Source organism: Elephantulus edwardii, unplaced genomic scaffold (assembly GCF_000299155.1).
Source record: "Elephantulus edwardii isolate Elephantulus edwardi_28Jun2011 unplaced genomic scaffold, EleEdw1.0 scaffold00145, whole genome shotgun sequence".
NCBI classification, from domain to species: Eukaryota; Metazoa; Chordata; class Mammalia; order Macroscelidea; family Macroscelididae; genus Elephantulus; species Elephantulus edwardii.
Genome location: NW_006399895.1, coordinates 1,595,007 through 1,615,527, shown reverse-complemented (window position 1 = coordinate 1,615,527; position 20,521 = coordinate 1,595,007). Strand labels below are relative to the sequence as shown.

The 20,521-nt window shown below is 43.1% G+C and overlaps 1 protein-coding gene across 1 annotated transcript in view; it reads left to right on the top strand.

The window, feature by feature from the left end:
- CPPED1 (calcineurin-like phosphoesterase domain containing 1) overlaps positions 1-20,521 on the top strand; it is a 160,279-nt gene that overhangs the window by 42,055 nt on the left and 97,703 nt on the right. The gene's annotated exons all lie outside the window — the stretch shown is intronic.

The window sequence follows — 20,521 nt, the reverse complement described above, 5'->3', positions numbered from 1 at the left end:
ATACATGCAAAAAAGTTTCTCTGTGTGAAATTGTCCAGAGAATTGAGAACTGGTTTGTCAGCTTTGCAGTATGCACAGTTGTTTCTCTGCCACTCCAAAGTCCAAAAATTCTCTGGTAGCTGAGAACTTTTCCTTAGGTGTGGAAATTCCTTGACTGTCAGCAAAACTGACCTGAGCTGACAGATGGCTATTTATAGCCATTATTTATCTACTTAGAATATTTGCATATTCTTCTAGAGAACTAGTACTGTGTTCCTCTGCAAGATGCTGCCCCAGACCTGCCCAAGGTGTTACTTAATATGTACTCAGTGCATTCTTTTCGAATGTTTGGAGTCCCTGCATTTCAGAACAGCTCGGGCCCAGATCATTTTGGATATGAGCTTATGAGTTTGTAATATTGACGAGTGTGTGATGTTGAACTTAGAGGAGAAGAATACCTTTCATCACTGGCAGCCGAGAGCTTTCTCTCCCTCCTCCTTACTGTGTTTCTCAAGCCTCCTCCTGCACTTCCATGGCACAGTTTAGTTTCAAAGTTCAAATGGTGTCAGACATCATACATTTGGATTTGGGGGACTACTTCTGTTGGGACCAAGCTACTCAGTATGAAACTGGAACTGAATTGAGATACGATGCTGAGAAATTGGAGAAGAGGATGCAGCCATGAAGGGAATGTTGGCTATAGATCAGTGCAGAATAATCCACTTAGGTTGAAAAGTCACAGCTTCAAGGTAGAGAAGGGCTGGCTTCCTGCAGATACGGCCAGAGAATAAAGGACTCAACAGAGTGGTGGTTAGAATGGGAGACACTGGGGGAATGTAAAGTAGCGTGATATGTGAAATTGTGATTTTTATTTTTTTCCATTAGGAAAAAGCCCATATTGAGAGCTCAGAATTTCTATTTCTTTGAAGTAATCCTTAACCTTCAATTAGGTGTGAAGGGCTGGGCCAGGATCCAGAGATCAAATGACCATCAAGGCTCCTGCCTACCTTAGCGATTTCTACTTCTGTGATCAATGGGTAGAACTGGGAAGGCGTTGAGCAGATCTAGACTGCTCCGCGTGTCGATCTTCAGACAGCAGACGGAGTCATTTGTCTTTCTGTCATTCACATAATCAGGAAGGCCCACAGCCATTTTCCTCCCTGGATGGTCACAAGCACATGAACATCATTCTGGTACAAGACAGAATGATAAGCAAATTCTCAGAGCATAATTTTGAAAACCAAAGCTGGAATTAAGGCGGTGACAGGAAAGCCCTTATTTCATTCTACAGGTTCATCTTTCCCCAAGGAATTCTTAATTCTTAAGTGACTGGACACATGTATAAGTGTGTGTGTGTGCATTTCTATCTAATGCTTAATATATTTGGGCACATGGAAGGTGTTTAGTGGATGCAGATAAAGAAATTGTTATGTGTTCTTGATTGTCATCTGTGCAGGGTGAGCACCGAGTTCAGATGTCTGCAGTCATCGAAGAGATTATTCATTCATTTAACAAATCTGTGTTGAGTGCCCAGTATCGTTGTAGATGCTCAGCCTGTATCAGTGAGTAAATCACACCAAAGTCCCTGCTTGACCTAGAAATAACGGGAATATATCCTGTTGAGTGCCATCAAGTTGATTTTTAACTCCTAGTGATCACATTTAACGAAGTGAATCTGCCCATGGGGTTTTCCTGGATATGGAATTATTTTTTATATTATTTCATCATTCTAAGTTTTTGTAGAATTTAGAATTAGGTAGGTATGAATGCCTAATACCCGAATCCTACTGTACTTTTGAATGAATACAGTGGGAAATACCTCCTCTTTGTAAAGACTTACAAGTCTGTATTTAGAATAAACTATGGAAATCCCACCCCCTCACCTTCCCTCCATGCTGTTAGAAGTGTGCATTTATTTATATGTTGTTCTTAGGTGCCATAGTAGAGTCCACTACAATTGTCTGAAAAACAGTTGTATCCCTTGTCCTGTTGTGTGCCATGCCCATGGTCTGCTGTGCTCGATCTGTGCCAGCCCATCTTGTGGAAGAGCTTCTCTCTTCCTCTGACCCTCCACCTTTCTTAGCATGGTGTCCTTGTCCAAGGACTGGCCCCTGCTGAGAACATGGCCCTGGTATATGGGACAGACTTTCACAATCTTAGCCTCTGAGGAGCACATAGATAAGCAGTCTTTTAAAAAAATACCAGCGTGGTCAATGCTGTGCACATTGTTTTGTGACTGACTTTCTCCCCTCAGTCTGTCTGGGAATCTTTTTATATCTGCATAGATAGATAGGCCTATACCAACCAGGCTTTTAATAGGGGCATTGCAATCTGTGGACTGGGATCTCAGAATTGGTTATTCCTGTCTCCTCCATGTTAGCAGGAGGGCGGGCCTCCTTGTGTTACCACCCGGGTTAGGGCCAGTCTGGCAATCACTGCTGCAGTGCACGTCCTCAGCATGTGCCTGTGTACCCAGGCGAGCGCTGCTTCTGGCTTGATTTCCCAGAATCTCAGTAGGATGACTGGCATCCACTTCACATGTGCACTGGGTGAGCACTGGCCAGTTTGCTATCGCCTGCCCTGAGGGCTGTCTTGCAGGGACTGGTAGGCCCTTTTCTTCTTGGCCCCTTTGTACAACTGACGTCTTCGCTCTCCATACAAGAGACAAGTCTCTGCCTCTCCAGGACTAGCTTCCCCTGAGCTGGAGCCCTCATATCCATATTACAATATGATTTGTGGGGTGGGTGTGTGTGTGTGTGTGTGTGTGTGTGTGTGTGTGTGTGTGTGGTGTATGTGTGTTGTGTGTATGTGTGTGTGTGTGTGTTTAAGAAAAAGCAGCGCAGTTATTTCACACTCATTTTCTCAGCTTTATAATTAACCTTGAGTTGGGTTTTTTAATTTAAATGCCTACTCCTATCTCCAAGAAATGCCAAGATTTGAAGGCAATGTACTATACAGTTTTAGCAGAAACACAAAAGGAGAGTTACCAGTGTAAGAAACACCGCACGGTTGTTGATGTCTCTCCAGGCCCCTGAGTGGGCTGGGCCGAAGGCTCTCAGACACCCTCCCTGCACTCCTCCCCCCCACCCCCCCAAGACTGTGTGCAGGCTGAATGCTGAGCGGGGGCAGGAGTGAGAAGGCAATAAGCTGAGCCTCTTGGCTCTTCTGCTACTTCACATCCATTACGAGCCCGTTAAAGCATCCAAGCAATCAGTGACAATACCTCCCTTCTGCCAAAGCTGATTGAAAGTGGCTGGGGCTAATTTACCTAATATTACTAATTAGGGACCCTGGAGCATTCTTCGAAAATTTGGTTCTGATTAGGTGAGTGATCAGAAGCAGCATGGTCAGGAACGTGACAGGCCTTCCACCTCTGGTGACACAGGAACGGCTCCGGGAGCTGGCTGTTAACTCCTTGTTTTCCATCAGAGTCTCTTTTAGGGCTTGAATTGTGCCCTTCTTACCCCTTAGATATATGTTGGAATTCTAACCCCTGTATATCACCATGGGCTTGAGTATGACAAAGTTCGTGAGGATGGTACAGGTAAGGCGAGGTTCAGATCTGTTGTTCATAGGGTTACAGGGAGTCATAGTTGATTTGATGGCACCTGCCAACCACACCACACACACCACATCACACCACACACCACACCACACCACACCACACCACACACACCACACACACCACACCACACCACACACACCACACCACACACACCACACACACCACACCACACACACCACACCACATCACACCACTCCACACCACACACACCACACCACACACACCACACCATATACACACACACCACACACCCCCACACCTCACACACCTCACACACCACACGCACCACACACACACACCACACACCACAACATAAACACAAACACCACACCACACCACACGCACCACGCACACACCCCACCACACACCACATCACACCACACCACACACATCACACCACACACACACCACACCACATCACACCACACACACACACCACACCACATCACACCACACACACACACCACACACACACCACACCACATCACACCACACACACCACACCACACCTGTGGATGTAATATGATGTGTGGTTGTTATTGGGTTCCATTAAGCCCTCTCATAGCGATCCTCTGCACAACATAATGAGACACTGTTGGATCCTGCACTAACCTCACAGTCCCCTGTGCTCAAGCCCATCATTGCAGTCACTGTGTCAGCCTGTCATGTTGAGGGGTCTTCCTCCCCTTCTCTGACTCTAAACATGATGTCCTTTCTCTCATCTTTCTAAGCATGATGCCCTTTACCAGGGACTGGCACCTCCTGACCACATGCTCCAAGTGTGTGAGGTGAAGTCTCACCATCCTCGCCTCTAACGAACACCTGGCCGCACTTCTTCCAACCCAGACAACCTATGATATATTCAGTCTTCTTTGTTGTCACTATAATTCAAAGTCATCAGTTCACCATCAGTCTCCTTGATTCATTCTAACTTCCACGTGCATATGATTCAGTTGAAGTGACCATGACTTGCATCAGACGTTCCTTAGTCTTTAAACTGACATCCTTGCTCTTTAGCATATTAAGTAAGAAAGATCCTTAACAGAAGATTTGCCTAATGTAATACATAATTTGATTTTTCAAATGCTTTTGGGTGTTGTTGATTGTGGAGCCAAGTAAGATGAACTCCTTAATCTAATGTAATCTAACATAATAATGTTCTGTAATGCAATGGAATGGAATACAGTCATTCCGTTGAGGTCTTATCAGTGTAGGTTGCAGTCTAAATAAACTCAATCACTTCTGATTAGTACAGCATAGACGGGGAGCGAGGCTAGCTAGAGGGAGGGCTTGCTCTACGAAGACTACCCGGAACCAAGGAATGCTTGGGGCTACCAGCAGAGAAGGAATCAGCGCAGTTCAGATTCTGATTAGGATTTTGAAGCTTCGGAATTTTGAGGAATAAATTTCTGTTCTTTAAAGCAATACTCATTTGTGTCATTTGTGTTATAGCACCAATAGGCAACTTACTGGTAGGTGCCATCAAGTTGAGTACAACCTATAACGACCCTGTGAGCGAGCAACAGATCTGAGCCCTGTCCTGTCCTGCGCATCCTCACAATCTCTGACACACTTGAGCCCATTGCTGCAGCCACCGTATCAATCCACTTGCTTGAGGATCTTTCCTCCCCTTTGCCATCGCTCCACCTTTGCAAGCATAATGTCGTTCTCTAAGGAATAGCAACATGCCAAGAGTATGAGAGACGAAGCTTTGCTATCCTTTCGTCCAAGGAAGACTATTACCTCTTTTATGTGTGTATGTGAATGTTTGTATGTATGTGCATGCCTCAGGCCTCTTTGGCAGGTTGGTGAAACCTCTGGATCATGTCTCCAAATACTGTTTTTAAATGCACAAAATAAAAGGCCCAAGATTTCCAAGGAAACCAATTATATTGAAATGCAGTTATCAAAATGCTTTAAACTATTTGATGGGCTAATATGCACACTTCTTTATGGCAATAGAGCACAGTCTAACAGCAGGGCTAATAAGGACCATCATTTCAAACTCATCACATTATGTGGTATCCCCAGCAACTGCAGTGTGATGCAGAAAATGTATGTGATTTTTGCTAGTAACCAAGTCACAGAAGCATTAGGACTCCTGTGATTTTCCGCCTAGTTTGGTGAAAGAAATGCTGATGTCAAAGGCTGGTAAAAATACTGTTTTCCCCTATCCAAATTTCTAGTTCCTCATAGTCCCCAGATTAAGAGCTCATATCTGTGTGTGCTGTATTCTTGACTTGTTTGAGCCATCTTTTAATAGTCAACATGCATATCTTATAATTGACATTGCTCAAAGTCAGTCGGCACCACTTACTTGCCTGTCATTTCATTGTATTCTGGTGCCTTTTTTGTTTCTGTAATTCTGGAAGCTATGACACCAGTATTTCAAATATTAGCAGAGTCACCTGTGGTAGGGCAAGTTTCATTGGAACTGCTAGACTAAAATAAGATGCACTAGGAAAGCAGGCCTAGCTGTCCACTTCTGAATGAATGAGCCCTTGAAAAACTCCCTGAAAAGCATGGGGCATTGTCTGATAAGGGCTAGAAAATGCACAAACTTTGTTCATGCCATCAGGAGGGACCATTCCCTTGAGAAGCACATACTATGCTTGGTGAAGAAGAAGATGGGCCTCAATGAGAAGGATTGACATGGTGACTGTGACCATGAGTTCAAACACAGCAGAGCCTGAGAGGCTGGCATGGAGTCAGGCAGGCTTTCATTCTCTTGTATGATTGTTTCATATGTATCAAGAGTTCTTAACCTGGGTTGGACCTGGGTTTTGTCTATTGGTGAGCCCCATAAACTAGGTTAAAAACCCGTCATCTTTTTATGACCCCTCGCAAATTCTAAAGAGCAAGGACAACATTAAAGACTAAAGTGAGCCTGACCCCACAGCATGGTGGTTTTGGTTGCTTCCTATGCATCTGAGAGTGGACAGTGAGTTACGATGACAGAAGAAGAATTGATGCCTTTGAACTGTGGTGTTGGCAAAGAGTGCTGACTATGCTGTGCACTGCTGAAAGAATAAATAAATTTGTTTTGAAGGAGGTAAAACTCGAGTGCTCCTTCGGAGCCAGGATGGTGAAGTTTTGTGTCACTTCCTTTGGGTGTATTTTAAGGAGGAGCCAGTCCTTGGACAGAGACATCATGCTTGGAAAGGTAGACATTTAGTAAAAGAGGGCCCTCTCCCACATGGATTGATGCTGTGACTACTGCAGTGGCCTTGAGCATATCAGAGATGCTGAGGGCGGCACGTGATGGGGCAGGGTTCAAATCTGCTTACAGGGTCGCTGTGAGTCATCGTTGACCCGATGGCATCTAAAACCAGTATTTCCATGACATCTTTGGGATATCTGATGGGGAGACAATTCATAATGTTTATTGAGTCGAAAAAATATTAGAAGCTCTGAGGAAGAGAGAAAAATAAATGGTTTCTGGTTCACATGATTGTATTTACGTCCCCTGGGGACTCGCCCTTTTCGCTGACCATGACTGCACCCAGGGAAGCACTGCGTTCTCTTCCCCCTCCGTCCTTCATTGCACCTTTCCTGGCAGTGAACTTGGAGTGCAGCTGGCTGTCTCTGAGGCCTGCTGAGCCCCTTGGCTGACTGAGTCTAGATCAGAGTAGTATCACTCTGAGTCAAGACCCAAAGGAGAGAAGCGTTCATGGCTGGTGGGTCTCAGTGGTTAAGCTAAAAGGCCAGCAGGTGAACCCATAAGCTTGACCCCACGGGAGAAAGCTCTTGGAAGCCCTGCAGGGCAGTTCTGCTGTGTCCTGAGGGGATCACTGTGAGTGGGAATGAACACAGTGCAGTGGGTGTTCGGCGTCTTTCTAGCCTGCACCTCGTCGATGGGCATCTGCACAGCTTCCTTTTCATTGTTGTTCTTGCTTTGAACCCTCATTTTCTGAAATTGGAACATTTCACCTCCTTGATGAGCCTATTTTCTGCATCTAAGTGAAAAAACAAAGATCATGAGACCAAAGGGGTTCAATTACCAGGTAATTGGTCAGGTGATCAGATTTTGAAATGAAGACAATAATGAGAGGTTGGAAAGGGCGTACATATAAACACCCAAACTGCTGAGGACACGTGTTTCTAACTCTCAGAATTTAGACTCTCATCTTTCTGACCTGCTTCTAATCCCATATCCCTCCCCCACCTCCCCAGTTCTTGAGCTGTTAATTAGAAAATAATGCAAAGATCTGTTGTTTGTTATGTACCGTCAAGTCAGAATTGACTCATAGCTGACCCTCTAGTGGGCTTTCAGAGACTGGAAATCACACAGGGAGGGCATTGCCCATCTTTTTCCTGAGGACCATCTGGTGGATTCGAACCACATACCTCTGGGTTGGCAGCACAAGTCCTTACCACTAAGCCACCAGAGCTCCTTAAGGTCTGTATGATATATGTTATTTGGATAATTTTTAGTCCTTTATTTCTTTACATAATCTTCTGAAGTAATGCAGTTGTGATCTACAGATATTTTTGCAAAGAAATTTTATGTTCACGTGTAGCTACTCTAGAACTAGTTTCACTTGAATGCTATATTTTCCTTAATCTTTTTTTTCTCCCCAAAACATATTCTATGATAAATCTCCCCCAAATCATATTCTTTGAGAAACTGGGTTCAATTCTTGACTACAGTAACAAAGCAAATGCTGCTATAAATTGAGTCACTAAATTTCCAAGAGACTGTGAGTTTAATTCTGGACTGCAGCAATAAAGCAAATAATGCTGTAAATTGAGTCATTACAGATACTGCATAAGTCCATTATTGTTAAAATGGAAGGATAATGAGTAAGATGTGTATAAATGTCCAAAGAGAGAAAGGGAGGGGAGGGGGAAGAAATCACTGAGATGATAGAGTTTGGTGGGCAGAGGGGGTCGTGAAGGAATTAGGAAAGATCCGGTGGGGATCTGAAGACAGTGTAGTTAGTAGTGGGCATAGACCAGAAGTCATTAATTGTGTAAGACACAATGTAAAAAAAAAGTTCATTATATGGAATGACGTGTGATGTAAATGACTATAAAACAATGTACATGTATGAGACAACATATATGAATAAAAAAATATTAGTAATAAACAAGACACAGATTATAAATATGAGGTAAAAGAAGGGTCATAATCGTATAGTCTACAGACTCAGAGAAGTTAATAAGAGAATATTATAAACAACTTTATCTCAATAAAAATGAGTTAGATGAAATGGACAAAGTCCTTGAGACACAAATTCCCCAAACTGGTGAAAAAGAGAATAATTTTAGTTTGAATATACATGAAATTTCATTTGTAATTAAAAATCTTCTCACATAGAAACAAAAACAATTGAGTCACCCAATTTGTTTTGGTTTATCAGTACTTATAGAAAGTATGATTGTACTCTGCTGTCAGTAGTCTCTTAGTGGGAGAAGGATGGGCAGTCAGCTCCTGTGGGCTTTATGGCCTCTGAAAACCCTGGAAGGTCAGCTATGGGTTGGTTCTGACCTGCTGGCACATAACAACAACAACAACAATAACCTAAGTCTGTTAAGAGTACAATAATAGCATTAGGAAAAAACAATTTGAAATATTTTAAGAATTTACCAGTATATGATACAGAGACAGGGAGTGAACACATTGCATTAATGCAGTGGTGCTGATAGATTTACTGTATATGCAAGGTTGCCACCAACAAGTTTTTCAAATAATTTTTTTATGTTTGTTTGCATACAGGATTTGTATACATTGTGTTTCACAGGATCCTTCATTCACAATGTTTCCTACAATCATTCTGATGAATTATGTACAACTTTTAAGAAATACATTATCTGCAAAGGACAATAAAATGAGATACACTGTGTTTACTTTCTTCCTTTTTTGTTGTTGTTAGGTGTCATCGAGTTGAATATGACACATAATGACCCCATGAACAACAGACTTGAACCCTGTCCTAGTCTCTGCCATCCTCACCATTTCTGACACACTGGAGTCTGTTACTGCTTACTTGAAATATATAAGTATGCAGTATTTGTCCTTTTGTGACTGAGATATTTCACCCAATGTAATATTTTTCAGACTCATCTGTGTTATGTAGTGCTATTTGTTGTCATACCAAAGCCCCCTATTATATCAAGCAATTAAATCTTGCATTAATTATATCCTGACCAAGTAGGCTAATAAATCATATTCTACAGTGAGTTTGCAGAGATGCCTGAGACCGGCCACAGATAGAAGCTGTAGCCATTAAATGCAAAATTAAATGACTCTTGTCTAATAACATCTATAATTTAAAAACTGGTAGAACCTGATTAAGCTTGGTCTCTTAGCAGTGTGGTGCTGGTTCACTACGTGAGTGATGCTTATACTTGCAAAGTTTTAGATCAGTGAATTTGCATACCTCAATTAGGAAGAGATAATGAACAGCATTAGAAATGAAAAGGATTATAGCTCTATAAATTCTCCTTCCCTCAATGAACGTAAATGTGTTTAACCGAAGCAATCAATAATTTTTTTAAAAATTCCCCTCGGGACTGCTGTGCTCCTGTACTCCTTGGCACCGGGTTTTTCAGTGAAGTTTTCTGTTCCACCAATCACTGCTTATGTCTTTGATTGCTGGTAACTGAGTCGAGTTGTTCTGTTTTAATTGTGCATCCCTTGATGCTGGGCTAATAACAATTACCTATTGAGGACCTGTGCGTTTGCTTGGCATTGCTTAGCAGGACACACCACCCCCCACCACCGCCCCGCCCAGAAGCCTGCAGACAAAGCAGGGAGAGACGCTGAGCAGAACGTCACACAAATGACATGGTGGCCCTTCCTAAGTGGTGGGGAGGGTGAGGTATGGGACTGTGAAGGTTTGTGGTGGGAAGCCCCTATGCACAGTGACCCTGTGGTCATAGGACCAAAGCCTGTGTCACCCCTGCGGACTCCTCCAGGCTCACGCCCACTCTTGTAAGTGCTGTGTCAGTTTGTGTCATTGAGGGTCACCTTTTGTCTACCTTTCCCAGCATGATGTTTTTTCCAAGGACTGGCACATCCTGGTAACGTGCCCAGAGTATAAGAAGCAGTTTCATTATCTTTGCCTCTGGCTGCACTTCCTTTAAGGTGACTTACTTTGTTCTTTTAGAGTCTGAACTGACCTATAGCTGGCCCTCTGGGTTTTCAGAGGCTGCTAAATCACATGGGAGGAGATTGCCCATCCTTCTCCCGTGGAGCAGCTGGTGGCCTTGAACCATGTGCCTTCAGGATTGCAAGCACAGCTTCTTGCCACTAGGCCACCAGAGCTCCTCTACCCCAGTATGACTGTTCAATGTCATCAATTATTCTTTGGTCTTTCTTAGTCATTGTCCAATTTTTACATACATATTTTTACATGCAGCTCTTGGGTCAGGTGCATCTTAGTTTTTAAACTGAAATCCTTGTTTGTTAGTTTTTTAAAGAGGTCCTTGGCAACAGATTTTTCCCAGTGAATCACATTTTTATATTTCTTGACTACTGCCTCCATGGTTGTTGATTGTAAATGCAAGTAAAATTAAATAATTGACAACTTCAATCTTTTATCCATCTATCATAATATTGCCTTTTGGTCCAGTGGTGATTTTTGCTATCTGTGTTATGTAGATGATACAACCCTGCTTGCTGAAATTGATGAGGACCTGAAACGCGTGCTGCAGAAGGTCAAGGACTGCATCCTTCAATGTGGAGTGAAGGCAACATCAAGAAAACAAAGATTCTCACCACTGGGCTAGTGGGCAGCATCATGATAGAAGGTGAAGAGATTGAGATTGTTAACAGCTTTAGTTTGCTTGGCTCCACAATCAACTTGCTTGACACAAGCAGCCAGGAAATTAAAAATTAAAAAGATGTATTGCATTGGGAAATCTGCTGTCAGAGACCTCTCCAAAATATTGAAGAACAACGATGTCAGTCTGGTGACTAAGATGTGCCTGATATAGGCCATGGTCTTTGCAGTCACTTGGTATGAATCAGAGAGATGGACAATAACTAGGGATGATAGAAGAATTGATGCCTTAGAGCTGTAGTGTTGGACAATAGTGTTGAATGTATGGACTGCTAAGAGAACACACAGGTTTGTCCTGGAGAGGGTGAAAGCAGGCTGCTCCTTGGAGGCAAGGATTCTGAAGCTTCATCTGACCTACTTTTGACATGTTGCAAGGCAGGACCAGTCCTTGGAGAGGGACATCATGCTTGGGAGGGTGGAGGGACAGCACAGAAGAGAAAGACCCTCGCTGAGATGGACTGACTCAGTGACTGGGGTAAAGGGAATAGGTGTGTCAGAGACAATTAAGTTGGCACAGGATAGAGCGGGGTTTAGGGTCACTATGAGTCTCAGGCGACTCAACAGCACATAACAACAACAATGTTAAGATGTAATCCGTATTGAAGGCTGTGGTCTTTGATCTTCCTCAGTAGTTACTTTGCTCATTATTTAAGAAGAAATAAAATTCAACTGTCCCAAAAAGATTATAGGGGGGGAAAAAGTCAGTTTCCCTATCACCTTTGGCCTACTTCACAGAGAAAACTGTGGTTAATACTTTTTAATGGAGATTTGACAGAAAATTTCAAGTTTAGGTACATTTGTTTTTGTAACCTTTTTGTGGGTGTTGGAGGTTGGGGACGAGCATTTTCTCTTACTGTCTTTCCTTAGCAGCAGATAAATACGCCATTTACTTTGGCAAAGATATTTTAAGTTTCCTGTATTACATTGTAGCTAATATAACATCCTTCATCACCAGCATTTTTAACAATCTGTAGCCACTTCTGATATTTGTTTTTATTCTATGAGACAAATTCTTAGAAGGGACAGATTTGACAAGTGGATTGTTGAGCCAGATGATCATATTAAAGAAATGAGAAATTAGGCCTTTGTCCAACATATGTTTCAGCTTGTATATTTTAATGATTTTAACTTCCATAATATACTTAGTGGCCCCCACATCAAATTTATCTTTTTTTTACATCTGCTCTCCTACCTGATTGAAATCATGGTATTTTCAGTTGCTTCCTTTTCATCTGAAAATTGGGCATGAATATGATGAGTATGGATGACTGAGGAAGAATCAGTGCCTTTGAACTGTGGTGTTGGAAGAGATTACTGCCTGTCCTTTGGACTACCAAACGAATAGACAAATTTATCTTGGAGAAAACACAACCAGGATGTTCCTTAGAGACAAGATTGGTTAAATTTTGTCTCAGAGTTTGAGCATGTTGTCAGGAGGGACCAGTTTTTGGAAGAAAAAAAAATATGTTCTGAATGGTGAAGGGTCAGTGGAAGACCCTTAACAAGATGAATTTATATAGTGACTGTAATGATAGGTTTGAGTATAAAAGAGATGACGAGGATGGCACAGGATAGGATAAAGTTCAGAACTGTTGATCATAGGGCTTGCTATGAACCTCTGAACCTAGGGGTTGTAGGTAGTTGCCTCCATGGCACCTAAAAACCACAACCACAATCCACCCCTACTCCAACCCACAAAAATGCAAAGAAAAGAGATTTTTTTCCCCATGGCAACAAAAACTTTGGGAACTAAACAGAAGGGAGGGAATCATGAATGATTATCTTATCATCTCCTCCACCTTCAGGAACACCACCGTTTGCCATCTCAGGAAACTATGAATCTTTTTATGCTAAAACGATAGTTTTTAATCTTCTCAGTTTTAATTAAGGCAGTGTTACTCAGAGCCTAATCCAGAACTGGAGAAATGGAAAGCAGGTTTGCTAAGCTTACTCAAATTGTTAATATTCATAACTTTTATTTCTCCTCAACTGATGATTTTAAGGAATACCATTTTTCCTGGTTCATTCCATGAGGTTAGATAAACTAGGTACCCCTGTGAAAGTGGGGAGAGCTTAATTCTTTATGGAGTCCCTCGCTGGTAGACATTGTTAACACATTGCAGCACACTTTTTTAAATTGACTACTGTGCTTAGAAACACATTTGCCATCATTTGCGGCAATGTGCTAAGCACTTGTCTGCAACCCAGAGGTTGATGGTTTGAGGCTGTCAAGGGGATCCTGATGATCTGCTTCCAGAAGTCACAGCCTTGAAAACCCGGTGGGACACAGTTCTGCTCGGAAAGGTGTAGAATCAGCATGAGTCAGAGTCAATTTGATGGCTTCCGTGTTTGTTTTTTTTAATTTATTGCTTCAGTAGTAGACCTCCTAATGGTCACTGTGTTCTTACATGCCAGTTGTATTTTTGTCCCTTTTCACAGATGAACAGACTGGCTGTGTCAAGCAGTGTGCCCAGAGCCACCCGGCTGGTGGTTTGTTCCACAAAGGTTGAATTGTTCCTTAGAGCACACTGTCCCCTTACTGAGGAGCCCTGGTAGTACAGTGGCTAAGCACGCTTCTGCTGACTCAAAGGTCAGCAATTCAAATCCCCCAGTCACTTTGTGGTGAAAAGATGTGACAGTGTGCTTCTGTTGAGATTTGCAGCCGTGGGAGCTCTGTGGGGCAGTTCCACCCTGTAGGGTCGTATGAGTTGGAATTGACTTCATGGTAAGAGGGTAAGGTGGAGTTTGGTCCTTTGCTATATCACTATTTTCCCACCATGAATTCTTGTAGCTTCTGTTTGTCTGTGGCCAAAACTGTATGAAAACTGAGAAATGAGGGTGCTGACCAGATACGATACTGCTGCTCAATTAAACATGATAACAAGCAATCCTGGCTCCACTCTGGAATCTCTGCCTACAGAGAAAATGTTTAGTCTCTCTGTCCACATGAGGGCAAACCACGTATCTTTAAATGGAAACAGATACTTAGTTGCAGTCTAGGCCACCCTGCCAGGCCTGGGCCACATCAATGTTGTCATTTTAGGGTTGTTGTTGTTGTTGTTATGTGCCATTGAGTCTCTTGAAACTCATAGCAACTCTATGTGCAACAGCCCTAAACCCTATCCCTTGCCAATCTCACTGTCTCCAACACACCTATCCCCATTACCCCAGTGATGGAATCAATCCATCTCATCAAAGGTCTTCCTCTCCTGTGCCGTCCCTCCATCCTCCCAAACATGACACCCCTCTCCAAGGACTGGTCCTGCCTTGCAACATGTCGAAAGTAGGTCAGATGAAGCTTCAGAATCCTTGCCTCCAAGGATCAGCCTGGTTTCACCTTCTTCAGGACAAACCTGTTTGTTTTCTTAGCAGTCCATGGTATATTCAACACTCTTCTCCAGCATCAAAGCTCTGAGGCATCAACTCTCCTTCTACCATCCCTAGTCATTGTCCAGCTCTCTGAAGCATAGAAAGTAATGGCAAAGACCATGGCCTGTATCAGGTGCACCTTCGTCTCCAGACTGACATCATTGCTCCTCAGTACCTTGGAGAGGTCTCTGACAGACGATTTTCCCCAATCCAATTAATCTTTGAATTTCCTGACTGCTGGTACCAAGATTGTTGATTGTAGAGCTAAGCAAACTAAAGCTGTCAACCATCTCAGTCTCTTCACCATCTATCATGATGCTGCCAATCAGCCCAGTGGTGAGAATCCTTGTTTTCTTGATGTTGAGCTTCAGTCCAAATTGAAGGCTGCAATCCTTGACCTTCTGTAGCAAGTGCTTTAAGTCCTTCTCAGTTTAAGCCGGCAGGTTTTTTCATCTGCATAATGCAGGTTGTTGATAAGTCTACCTCTAATTCTGATGCCACACTTCTCCTCCTAGAGCCCAGCCTCCTGGATAATCTATTCTGCATATAGATTGAAAAGATATGGAGATAGGACCCGTACTGGGGTGATACTGCCAGGGAAATAGCTTCTTTTTGTTTAATGGACCAAGGCAGCAGTACTCAAAGATGTCACATTTTAAAGTTTTACTTATTGGTAATTTAAAAATGTTTCCCAGAGTCCTAAACCCAGGGATCTCTAAACACTTGGCACATGCATGGACACTTTGCAGCATTGCTAGAAGGTATGACAGTTTTGTTTTGACCAGGGTGACTGGCAGCCCACCCTGGGACTAATGAGTCTCCAGCAGCTTAAAAAGCAGGTTATGTCTTAATTGTCTAGAGCTACTGTAACAGAGAGAGCTCTGTAGCCTAGTAGTAAGGAGTTGCACTGCAACCAAGAGGCATTCCATATGAATCCACCAGCCACTCTACAGGGGAAAGATGGGCAATCTCCTCCTGTGCAGTTTACTGCCTCTGAACACCCACTGGAGGGTCAGCTATGAGTTGGTGACAGCACATAACAACATAACAACTATAACAGAAAGACCACAGTGGATGAACATTTATTATTATAATGAACAAACATTTATTGTCTCAGGTTTGATAGCTAAAAGTTTAAATTCAGATCATCAGCTCCAGAGGAAGGCTTTAGCTCTGTCAGCTGTGGGGAAAGGGCCTTGACCATCAGGCTTTCCCTGGGTCTTAGAGGTTCTCTTCACAGGGAGCCTGGGCCCCAAAACATCCTGTAATTCCCAGTTCCTCTATCTTCATGGTATTGAAGTCCCTCTCGATTTTGTTCCCATGTTTAAACTCTTTTATATCACGAAAAAGGTTGAGTCAAGATAAAAACCTTAATCTTATCTCATTAACATAACTACCTCTAGTCCTACCTCATTAACATCATAGAGGTTAGGATTTGCAACACAGGTAAATTCTATCTGTTCACAAAGTGGAGGATAATTAGTACTGGGAATTATTGCTGTTGTGTGCTGTTGAGTCAGAATCAACTGCTAGCTGACCCTGCAGTGGGTTTTTAGAGGCAGTAAATCACAGAGCTAGCTGTTAGACTTGAACCTGTGTGCCTGTAGGATTGCAGCACAGCCTCTTAGTACTAGGCCAGCAGAGCTCTCTACTGAGAATCATAATGTAGTGAAATTGATCCGTATTTCTGAGGAGCACAATTCAGTCCATCACAGACCCTATCTGTGTACTAATCCCCAGACTCCACTAAAGAAGAATGTGAACATTTTGTTCAGAATCTTAGCATCACTGTGTTAGCCTCATTTTTTATTCATCCTGAGATGGATGAAAAGATTTCCAACTGTGAAAGGCCTTTCAGCAATTATTTAGAGAAGAGAGAACAAGAGGGATTTGAAGTAGACATTTCTCCTTCTTCCTGACCTAATACTCTCATGTTGGGGGAATTCCCTACTTTGAGTGTCTCGGAGGTGAGGAGAACCCTCGCACACTGCTGTGAGGGAGGACAGGTGCCCTGATGCACTGTCTAGCTTCCCCTGTAGCTAAGACTCAGGCTGGGCCACTCAGATCCACTGAACTGAAATTTGAATTATTAGTTAGTGGCACAAAGAAGGAGACAGGCTCCATCCTGGTGCAGGCCTTAGGTGTTCCGTTCACTTAGCAGAGGCAGCAGTGGCTGGGGTCCTAGCATGACCATCATCCAGCATCTCTCATCTGTCTAAGGGTCAGACCATGGTTTGTCTCTCTCCCTGGGGATAGAAGCAATCTGCTTCTAAAGATTGCATTTTAGAAAGCTCTGTGAGCAGTTCTGCTGTTTTATCCTCTTGGGTAGTCATGAATCAAACAGACCCACTGGCATGTACTAACAACAATATCCCCATACAATGCTCACAACATCTAGATCAAAGCCACGTGCTGTTGATTTGGACACATGGTAACTCTTGCGCATCAGAGAAGAACTGTGCTCCGAAGAATTTTGAGTGATTAACACTTTTGGAATTAGATTACCAGCCCTTTCTTTGGGATGCTTGTGAGTGTGTTACTGTTTGCACCATTCAAGGACTCTGCAGATGAAAAAACCAGGCTTTTTGGAGACAAGCAGATCAGAATTTAAAGCTGTGTTTTACCACTTAGGAGCTGTTTGACCTGGGGCAAGTTTGTAGACCTCACTGAGCCTCAGTTTCTTTGTCTGTAAAACACAAGTAATTATGTCTGTGCTCCTGATATAGCATAGGGTTAAATCAAATGATCACTTCTAGGCTGGGAGGCTGTAGGTAGTGGCTACAGTGAGTGGCATGCTGCCCTGTTTCCTTTATCCTTATCTGACACTGTGCTGGGCCAAACAGCACCAAGCCTCTTCTACAGAAACCAAAAATTGAAAGGAAGATTGAAGGGACTTTTCCTCTCTTTCTTTGACTCTCTAGCTTTTACTCACAGTGTTCTCAGACTTGCATTACCGAAGCGGTGATAGTCGTGTTAGCATGCAGGAGGGAGGCCCCATGACTTGCCTGAATGACTACTCCTCTTCTGCCTGCCCCTGCCATCGACTTTGCTTCGGTTTAGAGCAGCTCTCACTGTCTGCGAAATTTCTCTGGGAACGTGATCTCTGTAGCCAAGTGCTCTGATCCACCATGTCTCCTGTAAACAGTGACACGGTGCTTTCACCTGGCATCAGCTATCAGGAGGACTTTTTATCTTTTCCTAGAAGGTGGCCATTAGGAATGACTTGGCAAGTTATCGTGAAGGAATAAAGCTTCTTATGGATGCAAACAGTTACTCATGCACAGCCCTTCTCTGTGAGGGCCACCAGAGGCCCAGTTGGAAAGAATGTGTTTTTGTTCTGACAGAAACTGTTTGTTTGTTTGTTTATTTATTTATTTATTTACATAAATCTGGAATTCATAACTGAATTTTTTTCTTTTTCAAATTTTTGAGTGAAAGTTAATAAACCATATGGAATTTTTCCAGTCTTCTATGGACAGTTTGTTTTTTAACTTAGTTATAGTTCATTAATGTAATTAATTACAGTGTCTAATCAAGAAGAATGGGAATCCCAGAATACTTGATTGTGCTTACGCAAAACCTATACTTGGACCAGGAGGCAGTCGTCAGAACAGAGCAAGGAAACACTGCATGATTCAAAATTGGGAAGGGGGTGCTCCAAGGATGTGTCCTGTCTCCCTGTCTTTTCAATCTGTATGCGGAAAAGATTATCTGGGAGGCTGGGCTCTATGAGAAGAAATGTGACGTCAGGATTTGAGGTAGACTTATCAGCAATCTGCGTTATGCAGATGACACAACCCTCTTTGCTGAAACTGAGGAGGACCTGTAGCATTTGCTGCAGAAGGTCAAGGACTGCAGACTTCAATATGGATTGAAGCTCAACATCAAGAAAAGAAAGATTCTCAGCACTGGGCTGATTTGCAGCATCATAATAGATGGTGAAGAGATTGAGATTATTAACAGCTTCAGTTTGCTTGGCTCCACAATCAACACTCTTTGCACCAGCAACCAGGAAATTAAAAGATGAATTGCATTGGGAAATTCTGTTGTCAGAGATCTCTCCAAAGTACTGAAGAGCACCAATGTCAGTCTGGAGACTAAGATGCACCTGATACAGGTCTTTGAAATTACTTGCTATGCATCAGAAAGCTGGACAGTGATGAGGGATGATAAAGGAGAATTGATGCTTTTGAGCTGTGGTGTTGGAAAAGAATATTGAATATACCATGGACTGTTAGGAGAACAAACAAGTTCATCCTGGAGAGGGTAAAGCCAGGCTGCTCCTTGGAGGCAAGGATTCTGAAGCTTCCTTTAACATACTTTGGACATGTTGCAAGGTAGGATCAGTCAGTTCTTGGAGAGAGACGTCATGCTTGGGAAGGTAGAGGGATAGCGCAGGAAAGGAAGACCTTCGATGAGATGGATTGATTCAGTGACTGGGGTAATGGAGGTAGATGTGACAGACAGTAAGATTGGCATAGAATAGAGCGGGGTTTAGGGCTGTTATACATAGGGTCGCTATGAGTCGCAGGCATCTGAAAGGCACATAATGACAACAAATCAAACCTTTTCCATTCAGAATGCTCCATGTGTAGCTTAGCTGTCTGCCCTTTGCTGTTACCCCCTACGGGGTCATGAGATGTACAGTGTGGAGTATCAGGTGCAAGGTCTAAGTCTGTTTTCAAAATACCATACCTCACTCAAATGCAAATTAGTAGAAACCACCAGTTATGCGAATGTCTCCTTTTTCCCCCCTAAGAGACAAATGAAAAGGGTTTTCTTAGGGGGATAAAAGAGGCCTGGCTGTCTTTCTGTAAAGGTAGACCATGGAAAGGAATTGAAGTGGGGGGGGGGAAGAAAAAGCAGAAAGTGCCCCTGGAAAGAGAGGGGTGAAGCCAAACCTCTCAGCCCTTTGCCAGCAGAGAGAGATCTAAGCGTTTCTGTGACCAGTGCGCTGCGTGGGCAGCCGTTGTCATCTGTCAGTGGAGGAGGTTCTTCTCTTGCTGTGATGCTGAATGGGTTTCAGGGGGGACGTCTAGACTGAGACTAGGAAGAAAGGCATGCAGTCTACTGAAAATCATCCAGTGGAGACCCCGTGGACCGCAGTTGTCCACACTGTAACCTTCCTGTGGGGATGGCACTTAGACTGGACAGCAGTTTGTTCCACTGTGTTTCCATGAAGCAGAGCTGACCCGGTGACAATTAACAACAGTGTGAAGTGCAGGTAGGCATTTAAACCCTGTGAACACACAACATGATCCTGGGTCCCCGATATCTGCACTAAGATGTCTTCATTATGCTCTAGAGTTTGATATTATTCCAAGTTAGGGAGACCACCCAGCCTGGTTTGCCCAAGACCGTCATGCCTTTATTATCTGAAATCCTGGGCCCTGGAAAACCACTCATTCCCCGGGCAAACTGAAATGGCTGGTGGCTCTCAACAGTTGGATTTTAATGAGATTCTTCTACTGTACCAAATTGTACTTTGTGCAGGTGAACATTTTCAGAGGATTGTAGCTGAAGACTGTAGAAATAAATGAGATGTGGAAAAGGACTGTCTTTTTACACAAATAATACATGTGCTGGGCCAGAATAGTTTCCCTCCATTTCGTGACATCTGTGTGTTACATGTGTGGGTGTGTTATTAGTGAAAAATAAGGTGTTGATTGCCGAGAACTGGATAGTGAATAAGGATAACAGAAAAAACAGTGATACCTTTGAGTGATGGTGTTGAGAAGAGTATGGCATACCCCAAAGAACAAACAGGTACTGTCTTGGAGATACTGTCTTGGAGAAGATGCAGATCCTTGGAGACAAGGAT